The sequence below is a fragment of the Pristiophorus japonicus genome, chromosome 14 (genome assembly GCF_044704955.1).
Source record: "Pristiophorus japonicus isolate sPriJap1 chromosome 14, sPriJap1.hap1, whole genome shotgun sequence".
Taxonomy (NCBI): Eukaryota; Metazoa; Chordata; class Chondrichthyes; family Pristiophoridae; genus Pristiophorus; species Pristiophorus japonicus.
This window is the reverse complement of record NC_091990.1, coordinates 138,691,465-138,709,237: the sequence shown is the minus strand read 5'-3', so window position 1 is coordinate 138,709,237 and position 17,773 is coordinate 138,691,465. Positions and strand designations below refer to the sequence as shown.

The 17,773-nt window shown below is 42.7% G+C and overlaps 1 long non-coding RNA gene across 1 annotated transcript; it reads right to left on the bottom strand.

Annotated features, from left to right (window-relative positions):
* Positions 1-3,514: 3,514 nt before the first annotated feature.
* On the bottom strand, positions 3,515-17,535 carry LOC139279502 (uncharacterized). Its single transcript, XR_011596490.1, has 3 exons — positions 17,389-17,535; positions 3,699-4,053; positions 3,515-3,589 (listed from the first exon to the last, which is right to left on the bottom strand). It is a non-coding gene; the product is annotated as an uncharacterized lncRNA (long non-coding RNA).
* Between the last annotated feature and the right edge of the window lie 238 nt (positions 17,536-17,773).

Here is a 17,773-nt window from a genome sequence, read left to right as displayed (position 1 = left end):
TCCCCCGGGACCAGTGCGGAATCCTCGGATCTCCCCAGCATTGCTTTGCCTCCCCAACCAGCATCGGCTCTGCAACCGACTCAGCATTTTTCTGATTCTGCCTCATCGCGCTCTCCAGGAAACATAGAAAATAGGTGCAGGAGCAGGCCATCCGGCCCTTCGAGCCTGCACCGCCATTCAATATGATCATGGCTGATCATTTAACCTCAGTACCCCACCCCTGCCTTCTCTCCACACCCCCGATCCCTTTAGCCGTAAGGGCCACATCTAACTCCCTTTTGAATACGTCCAATGAACTGGACTCAACAACTTTCTGTGGCAGAGAATTCCACAGGTTCACAACTCTCTGGGTGAAAAAGTTTCTCCTCATCTCGGTCCTATATGGCTTACCCCTTATCCTTAGACTGTGTGCCCTGGATCTGGACTTCCCCAACATCGGGAACATTCTTCCTGCATCTAACCTGTCCAGTCCCGTCAGAATTTTACACGTTTCTATGAGATCCCCTCTCATCCTTCTAAGCTCCAGTGAATACAGGCCCAGTCGATGATGGCTGAACAGTCCAATATTAGAGCCACAGTCCCTGCCACAGGTGGGACAGACAGTCGTTGAGGGTAAGGGAGGGTGGAACAGGTTTGCCGCACGTTCCTTCCGCTGCCTGCGCTTGTTTTCTGCATGCACTCGGCGATGAGACTTGAGGTGCTCAGCGTCCTCCCAGATGCACTTCCTCCACTCAGGGCAGTCTCCAGTGAGTATAAGCCTAGCCGATCCAGTCTTTCTTCATATGTTAGTCCTGCCATCCCGGGAATCAGTCTGGTGAACCTTCGCTGCACTCCCTCAATAGCAAGCACGTCCTTCCTCAGATTAGGAGACCAAAACTGCACACAAAACTCAAGGTGTGATCTCACCAAGGCCATGTAAACTGCAGCAAGACCTCCCTGCTCCTATACTCAAATCCCCTCGCTATGAAGGCCAGCATGCCATTTGCTTTCTTTACTGCCTGCTGTACCTGCATGCCTACCTTCAATAACTGATGAACCATGACACCCAGGTTTCGTTGCACCTACCCTTTCAGTAATCTGTCACCATTCTATAATAATCTGCCTTCCTGCTTTTGCCACCAAAGTGGATAACCTCACATTTATCCACATTATACTGCATCTGCCATGCATTTGCGCATTCACCTAAGCATGTCGTGCATCGCTCCTGTTCACACATTTTCTTTTTAACGGCCTAATTTTTAGTCATATGATATCAATAACCTTAACAATAATAAACCGTTTTACATGAGTTGATATCGTAATCACACACATGTGCACTTCTCCAATCCTCTGAAAGGTAGACTGACGTACAATTTAGTGAGTCGAGGGCAATTGTGCATTTTCAGGCTGCTTTATTTTAGTCAGTAAGTGAATGAACAAAATAACAGTTCTAATAGATTTCACTTCACATCAACTTAATTTCAGTAAACATCCTATTAGAAAATAACAAAACACATCACACTATCTTAGTAGGCAAAACAAACAAGGCTGAAAATTTAGAGTTCTTTTTGGTGCAAACGTGGTCTAGTTTCGACATAGAAGACCAGAACTTTTGGGTTAGATACGCCAGAGTTAACCTCATTCTAAAATACATGGAATGACACTGGCCCGGAATTTGCAGTCAGCAGTAAAGCGAAGTATGCTTTGCACTAGGATCTGTGTCAAGAACTTCGGGTTTTCTGACCTTCAATTCAAATCAATGGAAGTTAATGGGGATTCACTTGTGCAAACTGCTGTGACGTCAACAGGCTGTCGAAGCAGCCAATCAAAACGCAGACTTCTCAGCAGCGAACAAGGAAGTGAGTAAGTTCTTAAAATTCTCACTTTTTAAAAATATCAAAGAGAGCAAAACAAAAATTGGGGCTCTCCAGGTGGGGAAAAGGCAAACCTGAAATAAAGAGGGGCAAACTTTAAAAAAACATTTTTTGAAAAGTTTCTTCAAAAGAATTTTTATTTTTATTAAATTGGACAAATTTCAAACTGCACAAAATTAAAATCAGTTTTACGGGCCCTTAACATTTGTTTAGCAGTAACAATGCTGTCAAAAAAACCTATTTACACCTTTGGGTCTAACTTTTAGTGGGGCATTTAACAGCATAATTACTGCAGAAGTTTTCGTCAGTTTCAATTATTTGGTTGATTACACAGATTGCCAGCTGTGGGTGGGGGTGGGGGGGGGGGGATGGTGGGGCTGTGGGGTGGGGGCAGTGGGCACAGCAGTTTCAAAATTTTCATTGACAGATCACAACTTCAGGATTTCCGCATGAGCCTGCGCATTTGCCAAATCCCGAAGTTGCTGTCAGTTTCAAAGGCCTAATGACAATGATCGCTGCCAGTGCGCCACCATCCCGACCACAAATTCCGGGCCGATATAGAATCTACAACACAGAAACAGGCCATTCAACGCAACTAGTCTTATACTCCACATGAGCCTCCTCCCAATTACATCTTCCAACCCTGCCTCCATCTCCTTCTGTTCCCTCCTCATATATGCATCATGGCTGTATAAAGAAATTAATCCTACACACTAAATTCTGGTAGAATAGGCTGCTGATAGAATATGGCCCAACCTCCCAAACTATATTGAAATTGCAGGATAATGAAACTCTTGTATCAGAAAGTCTGCAATTTGCACCAGAATCGTAACTGACTTAAGTTAAGTTTGTACAAAAGTTACCTGCATGAATTGTCAAACTGCCAAGTGGTTGAGTTCAAACGGTTACAAAGCTAACAAAGTTTGTTTGTAATATTTAGCTTTGACAGAAACAATTAGATACATTTTTTCTCAGCTGTGAAACTGAAAAAGGAGTCTACGTACTGCCTTCTAGCAGATTTAGGCAGAAAAATCTTTTGCTTCCCACCTACTGTCATAGAATCCTTACAACAGAGCTAACTATGGGCATTCTCATATATATAGAGAAGAAATGACAGAGGCATGCAGGATACGGTTACACCAAAGGAGAAAGCCAACTAGGAAATACTGTTCTCCCATAGTATACTCACCACGCTGCTCCCATCATGATATCAGAAGAGGTCTGCTTAAGGAGACAGCATACAATAAGGAGCCATAGAAGGAACTCTGTGTCCCATTGCAAAGTGATCTCCAAACATGCAAACGAAGAACAGACTTGCTTCAGAGAACTGGACTTTTACTGTGCGTATATATATTTTAAAGCAAGTGTTTCTTATTACTACCCTGGTGCCTCTGCTGTTCTTAAGGTTATTGTGGTCTAACATCAAAGTGATTTCTGAAGGCCAGAGCTGCTGTGATATATTGAGAATTTTGGGATTTCGGAGTCCCAGGAGGACTCTTCTGCATTCTGCATGACCACTGCAGGTTCATGGGTAGCCTGGGTCTGTATCCCAACACCCACTAATGATCTGGAGACATGACTTCAGATCCCATCATGGCAGCTGAGGAATTTAAATTCAGTTAATTAAATAAAGAACGAAAGCAAGACTTACTTTTATATAGTGCCTTTCTCCACCACCAGATGTCTCAAAGCGCTTTACAATGAAATACTTTTGAAGTGTAGTCACTGTTGAAAATCTGGAATAAAAGATTGTATTAGTAATGGTGACCATGAAACTACTGGATTGTCGTACAAATCCATCTGGTTCACTAATGTCCTTTAGGGAAGAAAATCTATCGTCCTTACCTGGTCTGATCTATATGTGACTCCAGACCCACAACAATGTGGTTGACTCTTAACTGCCCTCTGAAATGGCCGAGGAAGCCACTCAGTTGTTCAAGGACAATTATGGATGGGCAATAAATGCTGGCCTTGCGAGCGAGTCCCACAATCCGTGAATGAATATAAAAAAAACAGATAAGCAGGCAGATAAATTGAGCTATCATCAGTAGAGAGGATGGTATTATGTGGTGGATTATAGCCATTCCACTTCAGTTGGGTCTTGAACCTGAGTGCCATTGAACTCTAGGTTTTTCATATTTTCCATCTTACCCATTTTCGCACATCCTTACTAAAGCAAAATACCGTGGAGGCTAGAGATCTGAAATACAAACAGAAAATGGTGTAATACTCAGCGGCAACGTCTCCCGTAAGATGCACCGCATCCTGCGCGACTTGCCTCCCCCAGTGCGCGGCCCATTCAAATGTTTTCGCATGCGTGATATCGACAATGCAAAGGCCAGTGAGTGGCCTTTCTTTTTTGGCTTCGCCCCATATGAGCAGTATGAATTCATTTGAAATGTGCACCTCAGTTAGAATCTTGGTAGCAAGCTTTTCTTCTTCGGGGAAAATACAGTAGTCACGTTTAAATATTGAACTGAGTCAGTGTTTTCAGTTGATATTAGCAGCATTTGATTTTTTAATACTATTAATTCATACCGTACAAAAGCATGAAGTAATCTGCTTTGTAATTTGCAGTCCACATTTTATTGCTTTTTACAGATCAAGAACATTGTGCATATTCCAACAGTTGCTTGCTGGTTCTATAGTTATTGACGCTAAAACAAATACACAAACTGTGCAGAGACATAACTATATGAATGAACCTTAAGTGATATCGAAATTGGCATGTTACAACTGACTGGAATTGACTCACAGGCTATATTGGTATTGGTAGTAAACTAATTTCACGTTATTTTTTCAAAACTCTTTTCGATTATCGTGCATTTGTTTTACTTCAGACACATTGGTCAATAAACAGCACCGCTTGAAGCGGGAATTAAAGAGTTAAACACGTTTTAGATTAGGAAGGCAAAAACACAATTTGCTGATGTGGCAAAATTGGCAGGTGCAACTGTAGGACAATGGTGCAATTCCTGTTATTCAGAGCTAATGCCGTAGGCCTACGAAGTGGCTTCCTGTTGTTATTCAGAACTAAGAAATAGATTCCTGTTAGTGGCTGGAGGCAGGATACATATGTTCATACCCAAGGAGGATATAAAACAATTAGCAAAGTTGAAATTGAACAATCTGTAACAAAGCAAATTGTCACACGGTAGAAAGACTGACCAATGATAATGTAAATGATGACTTTGCAAAGAATTCTGTATAAAAGCAGCTCCTGAAGTGTTAGACGAGGACGGTTGGGAAGGTATCCAGTTAAGTAACTGGTGTAGACCGTGTCTCCCTTGATCAACCAATTAAACAATTCTTTTCTCCACAACAGGCCTGTGTTGAATGTCTTTGTCATATTTCACATCAAATGGTTTAGTCAGCAGGATGCACCCAGGCGAAAGACAGACGGACTTTTGCAGACCATCACGAGTGAGTATATATTTTAAATACCACTCATAAATCCGATATAATCTGCCGCGAAACGTGTCAGTCACCTGGGGTGTCCGAACTTGTGAGAAAGGTCTGTAATGGTGTAAAAGACTTGAGGATAGTTAAGAGGTCACAATAGTAATTATCAAAGTAGAATCGGCTTCGTAGGTTTGTAATTGCAGATCTTAGGTTCGAGGGGATAACGAACCGATAGAGAGGTAGACGTACCAAACATAGATGGCGTGCAAAGATATGCTAGATTAGGTGTCAAAAGTTCGCTGAGTAGGTATTTTGCTGACGACCAATAAAAAAATTTATATTTACTATATTAAGTGATGGATAGGATTTCAAAGCAGACCCCGCAAAACAGAAATTATGGTGGGAGAAAGGCAAATAAACAGACGGCTAAAGCAGGTTTGATGGTGGTCAGTCAATATTTGCAATATAAGGTCATGATCAGGTCTCAATTAGAGGAATTGCGCAAATTAAGAATAGGAAATAGAGTGGGTAGATCTAAGAAGAATATAACGCCGACACAGATGTTTTAGCTTTTGTGCCAAGGAAGAGAAAGATAAGTTTTGTTGAATGAAAGTGGTTGTTTGGAAATCTTGATTGTAGAATATTTGAGGTGGGAGTTAAAAGAGAAATGGTGTATCTATATGTTTGTTTTAGCTCCACCCACCTTTTTCGGGCAGAGAGCTGAAAGTTTTTAACCCTTGTAGTGTTGTCCTAGATGTGGAAAGTTTAGGAAATGTGAAGAAGTTGAATTGTGTATCTAGAACTGAATGACACTTTAAGTTAGAAACACAGATGTGGATTTATTTTGATGATAAGTTATGGAGCTAGGAAATGCACAAAGAATGGGTTTGTTTAACAAACGATAAAACTTCAATTAAAAGTGTGTGGCTCATTTTAAATCAATTAGAATCGTAAACAAAGTGTTGCCTTTTCAATTTGGTTATTGCAAGCTGAGACGCCCAATTACTTGTGTAAAAAAACACGTAATCATTGATTACTTTGGTTGAAAGATAATAAATTTAGTCTATGAGTGAGATAAAGAAAGGAGAAGGGAAGAGTGTAATGTCTTTTTTTAAAAAGCCTGCGTGGGTTTCTTGAGGCTACAGGCTGGGAAACTCCGCCCTCATTTCCTTTGTGTAGGATCTTATTTTAAATGATATGAAAGCTTCTAGTTTAGTAAAAGAGATTTCAATAAAAAGATTTGCAGTACAATATTTGAATTGGGATTTTGAGATATTCTTCTTGATAAACATTTTGGTTGTATTGGAAAATCTTGGGTTTGGAAACTTTTGTAAAAGAAATAATACGAAACAGTTTAGGAAAAAAACCAAAACGTTTGGAAACAATCTAAAAATACCATTTTCTCTGACAAGAGACAGAAATGCATGGGGACAAAATGAGACCCATAGTTTACTATTCAACCCAACAATCACCAGTAGCCTTGGGCTTGTCCAGATGCGTAGCTGCACTAGACTGCGCCACATGGGCATCAAGGTCAGCGAACCTGTCGTGATGACAGGTGAAATTGTCCTCCACACCAAACACACTCTGGTAGAAATGTTGAATACTGGAAAGCTCCGGGCCATCTCCAATGTCCACTGAGCGAAGTGGGAAGTCGTTTTACTGCCCCACGATGAATCAGTAAAGATAGTCAGAGATACCAGGGAAAACCCGGCAGAAGGAATCCTCACTTGGGGGGAGCCCCACGAATGTAATGCATTAGAATGGGAAGATTCCCAAGGGAATGTAAGTGAGATAGCTCTCGAAAACCCAGACCTCACATTGTATGTGGATTGATCCCGACAGTACGACGACGGCCACCCACGTACGGGATGGGCGGTATTAAACCAGCATCTCGAGGTAGTGATGCAGGGAGTGCGGGATGGAGGCCTTTCAGCCCAAGTAGCAAAATTAAGCGCACTGACGGAAGCCTTTTTACTGGCAGAGGGAAAGACAGTGAATATATATACAGATAGCAGGTATGCCTTTGGGGTAGTACATGACTACATGGTAGCATGGGGAAGGAGAGGGTTTGTTACCTCTGGCGGCGAGGCCATCAAACAGGATGAACATATAAAATTACTATTAGAAGCAGCCAGCAAACCAGCTAAAGCAGCAGTGATAAAGATAAAGGCCCATCAATGAGTAGTGGACGAAATACAGCGTGGAAATGAGGCTGCGGATAATGCCGCCTGAGAAACAGCCATATCCACAGACATAAAGATAGAGTCAGTCTGTAGCATTACCACAGAGGAGGAGATAAACATAGTTAAACTGCACGCAGATACGAACGAGGAAGAAAGAGCAGAATGGGAGAGGAAGGGAGGATCACCTGGTATAGACTCCGTGTGGAGAAAGGACGGAAAGCTGTTGGCCCCTTCTTGCATTCGACAAATGATCATGGAGTTACACCATGGCATTAACCATGCTGGGCGTAACGCCATGATACCCAATATCTCATGGGATTGGTAGTGGCCGGGAATTGGGCGCGACATTGCTAAACATTGTCAGCACTGTGTTATGTGCCCCAACATAATCCGGAAAAAGCGATAAAAATAAGGATGGCACACCAACCTCGCCCACAGGGACCATGGGAAAACATACAGATTGATTTTACTGGGCCCCTAATAAACTCCAGGGGAAGGAAGTACTGCCTGGTGATTATTGACCAGTTTACAAGGTGGGTGGAAGCATTCGCCACCCGCAATTGCACCGCAACCACGGTAGCCTGTATACTAGCGGAAGAGGTAATTCCAAATGTGGGGTTCCCATTCAGATAGATTTGGAACAAGGGACTCATTTCACAGGAAAAGTAATGAAGGAAACTTGTAAAATACTAAACATTACGCATCCCCTACCATCCCCAGAGTTCGGGAATGGTAGAAAGAATGAATAGAACCCTCAAAACCTCCCTGAGTAAAGCAATCCAGGGAACCGGACAGGCCTGGCTGGAATTCCTGCCCACCATATTGATGAGGCTGCGTGCTACACCGAACTGCACAACAGGACTCACCCCTTACGAACTAATGACTGGAAGAGCAATGAAACTCTCTGAGGGAATAGTTACAGGAGGAGTAGAGTTAGGACCTTTACGCGGTAGAATTAAGAAGTATGTGATGGAACTGAGTAGGCAGTTGAAAGGTATGCGACAGGAAGTGCGAGATAAGCAGGAAGAGGAAGACGAGGATAAGGGAATAAACCCCCCGGCGGTAGTACCCGAGGTGGGGCAAGGATAATGGTTAGCGTCTTACCTGAAAAATCTGGATTCACCTCTCGACAGTGCGGACCCTATGAGGTAGTGATTAGCGAAGACACGTGTGCATGCGTAAATATGAAAGTTGAGGCCGAAGGAAACATTGGTCCCAGCTGAAAGAATATAAGTAGTGGAGGGATGCATTGATAGATGGACTTTTCGGGGGACTAGGATTAATATTTGCAATACTAGGGGTACTTGCCATAATAAAATGGACCTGGGAAAGGTCACATGCCCGGAAAAATGGTGCAAACAATCCGATAGGAGCAGAAATGATAAGAATCTAACTAAAAGCCTGGAATATCCAGGATGTGTTTTATCAACAGAATGCATATAAACATGATCACCACCTCCCTCATAATTCTACAAGGACAAGGAAGAAACTAGTAGCCCATCACCCGCCCCAGAGGGAAGTACAAGTTGTGACAATCATACAGGAGGGGGAATGATGTTCCCGTGTATGAGGAGAACTCCAAGGTGTCCTCATATAACAAAGGGGGCCAAAGGGGGGTTAGTAATGAAATACATGAAGGAAAAGATATACTTTGGAGTACGTCAGAAGATAATTACGATATTTCAAAATCTGACCGATCTAACAACCCCCAGTTCTTGCGGGTCAAAAACAATAACCATGTATAAAAATCTGGCAATGCAGGCCTTGGAAACATAGAAACATAGAAAGTAGATGTAGGAGTAGGCCATTCGGCCCTTCACGCCTGCACCACCATTCAATAAGATTACGGCTGATCATCCACCTTAGTACCCCTTTCGTGCTTTCTCTTCATACCCCTTGATCCCTTTAGCCGTAAGGGCCATATCTAACGCCCTCTTAAATATATCTAATGAACTGGCATCAACAACTCTCTGCGGTAGGGAATTCCACAGGTTAACAACTCTCTGAGCGAAGAAATTTCTCCTCATCTCAGTCCTAAATGGCCTACCCCTTATCCTTCAACTATGTCCCCTGGTTCTGGACTTCCCCAACATCGGGAACATTCTTCCTGTATCCAACCTGTCCAGCTCTGTCAGAATTTTATATGTTTCTATGAGATCTCCTCTCATCCTTCTAAACTCCAGTGAATACAGGCCCAGTTGATCCAGTCTCTCCTCATATGTCAGGACTGCCATCCCGGGAATCAGTCTGGTGAACCTTCGCTGCACTCCCTCAATAGCAAGAATGTCATTCCTCAGATTAGGAGACGAAAACTGAACACAATATTCCAGGTGAGGCCTCACTAAGGCCCTGTACAACTGCAGTAAGATCTCCCTGCTCCTATACTCAAATCCCCTAGCTATGAAGGCCAACATTTGCCTTCTTCACTGCCTGCTATACCTGCATGCCAACTTTCAATGACTGATGTACCATGACACCCAGGTAAGATTGCACCTCCACTTTTCCTAATCTGCCGCCATTCAGATAATATTCTGCCTTTGTGTTTTTGCCACCAAAGTAGATAACCTCACATTTATCCACATTATACTGCCTCTGCCACTCATTTGCCCACTCACCTAACCTGTCCAAGTCACCCTGCAGCCTTTTAGCATCCTCCTCACAGCTCACACCGCCACCCAGCTTTGTGTCATCTGCAAACTTGGAGATATTACACTCAATTCCCTCACCCAAATCATTAATGTATATTGTAAATAGCTGGGGTCCCAGCACTGAGCCCTGCGGCACTCCACTAGTCACTGCCTGCCATTCTGAATAGGACCCGTTTATCCTGACGCTCTGCACACTATCTGCCAACCAATTCTCTATCCATGTCAGTACATTACCTCCAATAACATGTGCTTTAATTTTGCACACCAATCTCTTGTGTGGGACCTTGTCAAAAGCCTTTTGAAAGTCCAAATACACCACATCCACTGGTTCTCCCATGTCCACTCTACTAGTTACATCCTCAAAAAATTCTAGAAGATTTGTCAAGCTGGGTTTCCCTTTCATAAATCCATGCTGACTTGGACCGATCCTGTCACTGCTTTCCAAATGTGCTGCTATTTTATCTTTAATAATTGATTCTAACATTTTCTACACTACTGATGTCAGGCTAACTAGTCTATAATTCCCTGTTTTCTCTCTCCCTCCTTTCTTAAAAAGTGGTGTTACATTAGCTATCCTCCAGTCCATAGTAACCGATCCAGAGTCGATAGACTATTGGAAAATGATCACCAATGCAACCACTATTTCTAGGGCTACTTCCTTTGGGATGCAGACTATCAAGCCCCGGAGATTTATCGGCCTTCAATCCCATCAATTTCCCTAACACAATTTCCTGCCTAATAAGGATTTCCTTCAGTTCCTCCTTCTCACTAGGCCCTCGGTCCCTTAGTATTTCCGGAAGGTTATTTGTGTCTTCCTTCGTGAAGACAGAACCAAAGTATTTTTTAACAGGTTCACCACTTTTTTGTTTCCCATTATAAATTTACCTGAATCTGACTGCAAGCGACCGATGTTTGATTTCACTAATCTTTTTCTCTTCACATATCTATAGAAGCTTCTGCAGTCAGTTTTTATGTTCTCTGCAAGTTTTCTCTCAAACTCTATTTTCCTCCTCCTAATTAAACCCTTTGTTCTCCTCTGCTAAATTATAAAATGCTCCCAGTCCTCACGTTTGCTGCTTTTTCTGGCCAATTTATATGTCTCTTCCTTAGATTGAACACTATCCTTAATTTCCCTTGTTAGCCACAGTTGAGCCTTCTTCCCCATTTTATTTTTACTCCAGACAGGGATGTACAATTGTTGAAGTTCATCCGTGATCTTGAAATATTTGCCATTGCCTATCTACCGTCAACACTTTAAGAATCATTCACCAGTCTATCCTAGCCAAATCACGTCTCACACCATCGAAGTTACCTTTCCTTAAGTTCAGGACCCTAGTCTCTATATTAACTGTGTCACTCTCCATCTTAATAAAGAATTCTACCATATTATGGTCACTCTTCCCCAAGGGATCTCGCACAACAAGATTGCTAATTAGTCCTTTCTCATTACACATCACCCAGTCTAGGATGGCCAGTTCTCTAGTTGGCTCCTCGAGATATTGGTCTAGAAAACCATATTAATACACTCCAGGAAATCCACCTCCACCGTATTGCTACCAGTTTGGTTAGCCCAATCAATATGTAGATTAAAGTCGCCCATGATAACTGCTGTACCTTTATTGCACGCATCCCTAATTTCTTGTTTGATGCTGTCCATCCAATCTCACTTCTACTGTTTGGTGCTTTGTACACAACTCCCACTAGCGTTTTCTGCCCTTTAGTATTCCGTAACTCCACCCATACCGATTCCACATCATCCAAGCTAATGTCCTTCCTTACTATTGCATTAATTTCCTCTTTAACCAGCAACACCACCCACCTCCTTTTCCTTTCTGTCTATCCTTCCTAAATGTTGAATATCCCTGGATGTTGAGTTCCTAGCCTTGGTCACCCTGGAGCCATGTCTCCTTGATGCCAATTAAATCATATCCGTTAACTGCTAGATCGATCTGTTAGATGGACCCGAGTCCAAGACCCTGAGGTTTATCACATGAAAAGGGAAGGTTAGACGAAAAAGGGAGATATTAGAAATGATGGGCGCGGGATATGCGGCGGGCATAGCCATTGTAAATGCTATAGATCTCCAGATGGTAGAAGAGCAGGTTGACACACTTACCCAAACCCCAAGAGGGTTGCTGGAGAGGGGAATTGATAATGAGAAAATGCAGGCCCAATTGGGAGAGGGGGTCGAACGAGAATTGTTACAATGTGGCCCACACACTAAGGGATCATGCCAAGACAATTGACTTAATAAACACGAACCAAAAGTACAATAGAGAAAGCGGACGAAAAGCCGAGGTATGCGCCGGGTATGGAGCATGGATGATAAGTACAGTAGAACATAACTTAGAACAGCTACAAAATGGGGAGGTCCCAGATTGGATAACCAATGATGTATTCAGGAAATGGACCTTGAGAAAAAGGGAAACAGACGCCTGTGAAATCAGGCGAAACAGCCATGCATAGGTTCCTAAAACTAATTTTGTAACTGTTCATCAGAATATATATGGATTTAGCTGTCAATTCCACAATATGATGTGACCAAGGGAAACCTCCTGTATAAAGTTGATAATATAAGAGAAATAAGAAACCAAAGCACGGGTCAGATACCACAAACTGCACCAATACATTATTAAGAAGGGAGATGATACCAAGGGTGTGTGCATTAAAGATTGTTATGAGTCCAGGTTGATTTGTGCTGAGAACATTCCAAATTTGATCAAGATGACTGTGGATACAGACGCACTGAAGGATGCGTCCTGAGCATAACCCCGCTGATGCAGGATTCCGAGACAGCAGCAGCACCACGAAGTAACGGGCAATGGTGTGTCAGCACTACAGCCACTAACATGACTGTGGGAGGAGTAACGCACTGCCCCCTCACTACCACCGAATTTTGCTTTACGATCAGAGAAGAATTCAGGAACATATTATATACCCAGAATTAAAAGAAGAAACTATCAGTGGAATGATGGTAGACACTATAAAGGTGGAGTACAAGGGCTTCGAAGAACCTCAGGGAAAACCCATTCCCAAACAAAATGAGGAACAGATAGAGTTGGAGAAGAATGTCTGTGAGCAACGACAAAAATACATCATCCTGATGAAAAAGACTGTTAAGTTGCAAAAGGACACAAAGAAAGTGTTGGCCAATGGAATTTTGGACTTAATGTTCATGTATATCCTTGGATAAGAATTATGTGACATGTATTAGTGATCGTGCAGATGTTGGTTATACTTATGTTACTGCTTGAATGGTGCTTTAGATTTTGGAGGAGAAGGATGAAAGCGCTGGTAAAAGCCGCTCAGAAATTCAAAACAAAGCCTTTGCTGAAAGTAAGTGACAGGGGAGACAAACCAAACCAACACAAATACCTGATATGAATTGTGAGTGTCCCACTCCTATCGCCTGATCAACGAAATTGGGGCGGGAGACACACGAGTCCAGTAAGGTAAAAGAATTGGTCACGGTGGGTTAATAGAACAACCATGTGACCAAAGTGGGGATTGAAGTGGGAATTAAAGAATTAAACACGTTTTAGATTAGGAAGGCAAAAACAAAATTTCCTGGTGGCAAAATTGGCAGGTGCAACTGTAGGACAATGGTACAATTCCTGTTATTCGGAGCTAATGTCATAGGTCTACGAAGTGGCTTCCTGTTGTTATTCAGAACTAAGAAATAGATTCCTGTTAGTGCCAGAAACAGGATACAGGATACATATGTTCATACCCAAGGAGGATGTGAAACATAGAAACATAAAAAACATAGAAAATAGATGCAGGAGTAGGCAATTCGGACCTTCAAGCCTACACCACCATTCAATAAGATCATGGCTGATCATTCACTTCAGTACCCCTTTCCTGCTTTCTCTCCATACCCCTTGATCTCCTTAGCTGTCAGGACTATATCTAACTCCCTCTTGAATAATCCAACAAACTGGCATCAACAACGCTCTGCGGTAGAGAATTCCAGAGGTTAACAACTTTCTGAGTGAAGAAGTTTCTCCTCATCTCGGTCCTAAATGGCTTACCCCTTATCCTTAGACTGTGACCCCTGGTTCTGGACTTCTGCAACATCGGGAATATTCTTCCTGCATCTAACCTGTCCAGTCCCATCAGAATTTTATATGTTTCTATGAGATCCCCTCTCATTCTTCTGAACTCCAGTGAACACAGGCCCAGTCGATCCAGTCTCTCCTCATGTGTCATTCCCGCCATCCCAGGAAGCAGTCTGGTGAACCTTCGCTGCACTCCCTCAATAACAAGAATGTCCTTCCTCAGATTAGGAGACGAAAACGGAACACAATATTCTAGGTGAGGCCTCACCAAGTCCCTGTACAACTGCATTAAGACCTTCCTGCTCTTATACTCAAATCCCCTAGCAATGAAGGCCAACATGCCATTTGCCTTCTTTACCGCCTGCTGTACCTGCATGCCAACTTTCAATGAGTAATGTACCATAGCACCCAGGTCTCATTGCACCTCCCCATTTCTTAATGTGCCGCCATTCAGATAATATTCTGCTTACATGTTTTTGCCACCAAAGTGGACAAACTCACATTTATCCACATTATACTGCATCTGCCACTTATTTGCCCACTCACATAACCTGTCCAAGTCACCATGTAGCCTTTTAGCACCCTCCTCACAGCTCACACTGCCACCCAGCTTAGAGTCATCTGCAAATTTGGAAATATTACACTCAATTCCTTCATCTAAATCATTGATGTATATTGTAAATAGCTGGGGTCCCAGCACTGAGCCCTGTCACACCCCACTAGTCACTGCCTGCCATTCTGAGAAGGATCCATTTATCCCTACTTTCTGCTTCCTGTCTGCCAAACAGTTCTCTATCCACGTCAATACATTACCCCCAACACCAAGTGCTTTAATTTTGCACACCGATCTCTTGTGTGGGAACTTGTCAAAAACCTTTTGAAAGTCCAAATACACCACATCCACTGGTTCTCCCATGTCCACTCTACTAGTAACCTCCTCAGAAAATTCTAGAAGATTTGTCAAGCATGATTTCCCTTTCATAAATCCATGCTGACTGGTACCGATCCTGTCACAGCTTTCCAAATGCACTGCTATTTCATCTTTACTAATTGATTGCAACATTTTCCTCATTACTGATGTCAGGCTAACCGGTCTATAATTCCCTGTTTTCTCTCTCCCTCCTTTTTTAAAAAGTGGTGTTAAATTAGCTACCCTCCAGTCCATAGGAACTGTTCGAGAGTCGATAGACTGTTGGAAAATGATCACCAATGCATCCACTATTTCTAGGGCCACTTCCTTAAGTACTCTGGGATGCAGACTATCAGGCCCCAGGGATTTATTGGCCTTCAATCCCATCAATTTCCCGAGCACATTTTCCTGCCAAATAAGGATTTCCTTCAGTTCCTCCTTCTCACTAGACCCTTGGTCCCCTAGTATTTCCGAAAAGTTAAATGTGTCTTCCTTCGTGAAGACAGAACCAATGTTTTTGTTCAACTGGTCTGCCATTTCTTTGTTCCCCATTATAAATTCACTTGATTCTGATTGTAAGGGACCTACGTTTGTCTTCACTAATCTTTTTCTCTTCACATATCTATAGAAGCTTTTGCAGTCAGTTTTTATGTTCCCTGCAAGCTTCATCTCATACTCTATTTTCCCCCTCCTAATTAAACCCTTTGTCCTCCTCTGCTGAATTCTAAATTTCTCACAGTCCTCAGGTTTGCTGCTTTTTCTGGCCAATTTATGTGCCTCTTCCTTGGATTTAACACTATCCCTAATTTCTCTTGTTAGCCACAGTTGAGCCACCTTCCCAGTTTTATTTTATGTACAATTGTTGAAGTTCATCCATGTGATCTTTAAATGTTTGCCATTGCCTATCCACCACCAACCCTTTAATTAGCATTCGCCAGTCTATTCTAGCCACATCTCATACCATCAAAGTTACCTTTCCTTAAGTTCAGGACCCTAGTCTCTGAATTAACTGTGTCACTCTCCATCTTAATAAAGAATTCTACCATATTATGGTTACTCTTCCCCAAGGGGTCTTGCACAACAAGATTGCTAATTATTCCTTTCTCATTGCACATCACCCGGTCTAGGATGGGCAGCTCTCTAGTTGGTTCCTTGACATATTGGTCCAGAAAATCATCCCTAATACACTCCAGGAAATCATCCTCCACCTTATTGTTACCAGTTTGGTTAGCCCAATCTATATGTAGATTAAAGTTGCCCATGATAACTGCTGTACCTTTATTGCATGCATCCCTAATTTCTTGTTTGATGCTGTCCCCAACCTCACTACCACTGTTTGGTGGTATGTACACAACTCCCACTAACGTTTTCTGCCCTTTGGTATTCCTCAGCTCTACCCATACAGTTTCACGTCATCCAAGCTAATATCCTTCCTTTCTATTGTGTTAATTTCCTCTTTAACAAGCAATGCTACCCCATCTCCTTTTCCTTTCTGTCTATCCTTCCTGAATGTTGAATACCTCTGGATGTTGAGTTCCCAGCCTTGGTCACCCTGGAGACAAGTCTCCATAATCCTAATTATATCATAATTGTTAATAGCTGCCTGTGCAGTTAATTTGTCCACCTTATTACGAATACTTCTCGCATTGAGGCACAGAGCCTTCAGGCTAGTCTTGTTAACACGCTTTGTGAAACAATCAGCAAAGTTGAAATTGAACAATCTGTAACTAAGCATAAAAAATTGTCACACGGTAGAAAGACTGACCAATGATAATGTACATGATGACTTTGCAAAGAATTCTGTATAAAAGAAGCAGCTCCTGAATTGTTAGATGAGAACGGTTGGGAAGGTATCTAGTTAAGGAACTGGTGTAGACTGTATCTCCCTTAATCAAGCAATTAAACAATTCTTTTCTCCACAACAGGCCTGTGTTGAGTGTCCTTGTCATACTCCTCATCACCGCTTAAAAGCCCCAATTATAACTCCCTGTTGCCGAGGCATACAGCAAACCGCCCAGCTCTCTGCAGAGTGAGGCCCAGGAAATTTCAACTTCCAGGCCTCTTATGCATTGTTGGTCTCTTGCCCGAACCCAGTGGGAAGTGCTAGCTGGCCGGTTGACAAGAGACAGATTTTGGGTCAGAATGCAAAGGAAGTCCCTGTTGGAAGGGCATTGGGGAGGGAAGAGAGGGAGGGAGAGAGGGAGAGGGAGAGGGAGGGAAGCCCGGAGCAGAGAAGGTCCAAGGTTTTGTTGAAAGGCTTGGAGAAGGACACCTGCTCTTTCTGGTCCACGATGAAAAAAAGTTTAATGAACCTATCTCTTCTAGACGCACCTTCTCTTGCTGACAGGTTCGTCAATTGGGGAAGTCAAGTAGGCTTCCCCGCGCAGACCTCTGGTTAAATTTGTGGTCGGGTCCCGATGATGTCATCAGAGTTTAATTTGCATATTTAAAGAAAACCCTGTTGCCTGTTGGCGAGTGTCCCTCTGACTTGCTCAAAAGGGCAGCTTAAAATTACAAGCCACGGAAAATCAACATCATGCGAGGGGGTAAGTTCTTATGGCTGTTTTATGCCTACTTGCCTCTGGGCAGACAGGTTAAAATTGGCCTTTAAGAATCAGTATATTTATGCTTTCTAATATCAGGTAAGTTAGCAAAGGAGCGTATGGCATGGCAGAGACTATATAGGGGCAGATTTTTGGGACTTCTGCGCTCCCTT